We start from the raw sequence: 4,296 nt of genomic DNA on the forward strand, positions 1-4,296 counted from the left end.
TAGGTCGGGAAAAGTTACTTTAACTTAACACTTAACCTTGTGTCGTCTAACCATTCTTTTATCACTCTAAGCTATCAGACCAGACATGAGAGTTCATGATTTGGGCATATTTGTCTCTTTCACTTAGTGTGTCAGACCTCAAAACTTTCATAGACATATAGGATTTGAACAGTGAACCTTCTGTCTTCCAACCATACTCTTATCACTCTAAGCTATGTAACTTGCCAGAAGCTTTCATGATTTTGGCTTATTCGTCTCTTTCACTGAGTATATTGGACCTACAAAAAAAATTCTTCATATAGTAAGTCGAAAAAAGTCACAGTATAGTATGTTGAAAAAAGTGATAAAAAAGTCATAGTATTGTATGTCGAAAAAAGTCATAGTACAAGCACGTTGAAAAAAGTCATAGTATTGTATGTTGAAAAAAGTCACAGTATAGTATGTCGGAAAAGGTGATAAAAAGTCATAGTATAGTATGTCGAAAAAAGTCACAAAAAAGTCATAGTATAGTAAGTCAAACAAAGTCGAAAATGAATTAATATTATTGTATGTTGAAAGAAGTCACATTATAGTACAAGATGTGAACTTAACACTTAACCTTGAGTCTTCTAACCATTCTCTTATCACTCTAAGCTATCAGACCAGACATGAGCTGTCATGATTTGTGCATATTTGTCTCTTTCACTTAGTGTATCGGACCTCAAAAGTTTTATAGACATATAGGATTTGAACACTGAACCTTCTGGCTTCCAACCATACTCTTATCACTCTAACCTATGTGACCTGACAGAAGGTTTCATGATTTTGGCTTATTTGTCTCTTTCACTGAGTATATTGGACCTAAAAAAAAAGTCTTCGTATAGTAAGTCAAAAAAAGTCATAGTATAGTATGTTGTAAAAAGTGATAAAAAAGTCATAGTATGTCGAAAAAAGTCAAAGTATGGTATGTCGAAAAAAGTGGTAAAAAAGTCATAGTATAGTATGTCGAAAAAAGTGAAAAAAAGTCATAGTATAGTATGTCGAAAAAAGTGGTAAAAAAGTCATAGTATAGTAAGTCGAACAAAGTCGAAAATAAAGTCATAGCATTGTATGTTGAAAAAAGTCATAGTACAGTATGTCGAAAAAAGTCACAAAAAGTCGTATTATAGTATGTCGGAAAAAGTCAAAAAGTCATAGTATAGTATGTTGAAAAAAGTCGGAAAAAGTCATAGCATAATATGTGGAAAGAAGTCATTGTATAGTATGTCAAAAAAGGTCATAGTATAGTACAACTCATAAGAATTGAATCCAGAACCAGCGTGGTCTTCCAACTACCATTCCACCACACTAAGCTTTCTGATTCTTCACACTTCACCATTATTTCATTGTATATTTGATTTCTTCCCTTCCAGTGTTAGACCTTAATATTCACTGCTCCTTTAAAAGAGGTGAACCCTGAACTTCAAATCGTCATTACCTTACCTTGCTGAACTATTTATGAAACTGAAGTACAATGGTTAAATGTTGTATTAATCGTTAACATTACTGAAGACAGAAGTTTAAAATCTCACAAGTCATGAATGAGGTTTGATCCTTCCACCTCAAATCACAAAGTATCATTTAAGTCAGCAGATCACCTCAGTGAGCTATTCCGGAGACCTCACTTAGATTGTTTGTTCTAACATTTGTTGTTCAAACCGGCAAACAGACACAGATGCAGTGGAAAAAGTCAGTATAGAATGTTGAGTCATAAGTCATAAGTCATAAAAAAATCTTAGCATAGAAAATCAAAAAACAAGTTGTAAAAGTTATAGTATAGAATGTCACAAAAAAGTCACAAAATAGCATGTTGAAAAAAGTCATAGTACAAGCACGTCGAAAAAAAGTCATAGTATTGTATGTCGAAAAATGTCATAGTATAGTATGTCAAAAAATGTCACAAAAAAGTCATAGTATAGATGTTGAAAAAAGTCATAGTATAGTATGTCGGAAAAAGTCGCAAAATAGTCACAGTATAGCATGTTTAAAAAAGTCATAGTATAGTTGTCGAAGAAAGTCACAAAAAAATCATAGTATAGCATGTTGAAAAAGACATTATAGTATGTTGAAAAGTCACAAAAAAGTCATAGTACAAGCACTTTGAAAAAAGTCATAGTATAGTATGTCATCATAGTTTAGCATGTCGAAAAAAATCATAGTATAGTATGTCCAAAAAAGTCACAAAAAAGTCATAGTATAATATGTCGATAAAAAACGTCATAAAAACGTCATATTATAGTATGTCAAAAAAGTCGTAATATAGTGTGTTGAAAAAAGTCATAGTATAGGATGTCATAAAAGTCATGGTATAGTACTCAAAAAGCTAATATTAGTCTGTTGAAAAAAGTCATAAAAAGTCATAGTATAGTATTTCGAAAAAGTCGAAAAAAGTCATAGTATAGTATATCATAAAAAGTCATAGTATAGTATGTCAAAAAAGTCCTAATATAGTGTGTCGAAAAAAGTCATAGTATAGTATGTCAAAAAAAGTCCTAATGTAGTGTGTCGAAAAAAGTCATAGTATAGTATGTCAAAAAAAGTCTAAAAAAGCCATAACATAGTAGCCTATGTCAAAAAAGTCATAAAAAGTCATAGTATAGTATGTCATTAAAAAATGACATACTAAATAATATAGGAGATCAGCTAGACATTGCTGTAAAAATGATTTGTGCTGTTTGTACATAAATAATAAACTGACTTTTATGTTATACATTATACACATTATGTATTATGCATGCTAGCTTTTATATTTTCCTTTTGTAAATCTCTATGGCTTTATGTGTGTCTTGGGGGGAAAATGACAAAAGCCTTACTATATTTTGCCCCTCTCTGCAGGTGAAGGGGAAAGCTGTGTTTGTTACAGGTTGTGACAGTGGATTTGGTCATGCCCTTGCCAAACATCTGCACAAGCTTGGCTTCACAGTCTTTGCTGGATGTCTTTTCAAGGTATAGGCAATACATACAGTAACTACTCATCTACTTAAACTGTTGAAAAGAGTACCCATGCAACTCTACGGCCTTTATTTACACTGTATAAGTGCAAGACAAAGAGGATTCTCTGAGTTTGAATAATGCATTAAGTAACTACAATTTTTGGTAACACTTTACTTGAAGGTATCTACATAAGAGTGACATGACACTGTCATGACACATGAACCTAACTGTAACTCTAACCCTAACCCTAACCCTAACTTGTCATGCCAAAAACCGAATGACACTTAATGAAAGAAGCGTTATGTCATAACGTTTATGACTTGTTTATAATGTTTATGACACGTTCATGACAGTGTCATGTCACTCTTATGTAGATATCTTCAAGTAAAGTGTAACCCAATTTTTTGAATGCATTTTCCAAAGCTTTAGATTCAATTGATGTATTTGTCTTCATGTCATGAGTTGGTGTAACTGAGGAGACATGTCATCCTTGCAGGATAAAGGTGGAGAGGGTGCAAAGGAACTAGAAGAATTTCATTCAGATCGCATGAAGGTAGTCCAGCTGGATGTCTGCAGTGAGGAGCAGGTGGACCAGGCTGCGGAATATATCAAAGACAACCTGAAGGACTCAGAAAGTGGTACTGTAAATAATTCACAAGTATTTACTAAATTCGATTAAAAAGATTACTGTGTCTATTCATTCACAGACTGCTTTTTTTCCTCTATGACAATCTGTCACGGGTCATGATCCAGGTCTGTGGGCTGTGGTGAACAATGCTGGTGTGTCACGTTTGGAGAAGTAGAGTTCACCTCCATGGAAACCTACAAGCAGGTGTCAGAGGTGAACCTGTGGGGCACCATAGGGTCACCAAAGCTGTTCTGCCATAATCCGCAGGGCCAAAGGTCAGGGACTGGAAGATAACACTGTGCATTACACATTATCCTTTGTAACACATAAACATAGTTTATGTCCAAAAAGGAATGTTTCTTTGTGAATGTATAGAATTAATCTTTGAAAGAAAACGGTGCAGCCAACCAATTAATTTGTGTCCAATGACTTCTGTGATGAATGCTAACAATGCAACAAGCTTGAAAGACAAATTGAAAGCCTTTCTCCATAATGTGAAAATAATCTTTATATTAATGACTTATTTGTATAGCACTGTTCTTAACATAGTTAAAAGTGCTGAAATGAAAACACAATAATTAAATACAAATCTAGAATGAAAATTAACAGTATAAAATGGTAACTGATCCCTGGCAATTTTTACCATTCGCCCATCATCTTGTATATGTGTGAAATGTCAAAGTATTTCTTTGAGTTTTCCTCATGCTAAAATCTCA

General features: G+C 33.4%; 1 pseudogene; it reads left to right on the forward strand.

Moving 5' to 3' along the window:
- The first annotated feature begins 2,787 nt into the window (after positions 1 to 2,787).
- LOC118494592 lies at positions 2,788 to 3,855 on the forward strand (annotated as a pseudogene).
- The last annotated feature ends 441 nt before the right edge of the window (positions 3,856 to 4,296 follow it).

Source organism: Sander lucioperca, unplaced genomic scaffold (genome assembly GCF_008315115.2).
Source record: "Sander lucioperca isolate FBNREF2018 unplaced genomic scaffold, SLUC_FBN_1.2 Unpl_96, whole genome shotgun sequence".
NCBI classification, from domain to species: domain Eukaryota; kingdom Metazoa; phylum Chordata; class Actinopteri; order Perciformes; family Percidae; genus Sander; species Sander lucioperca.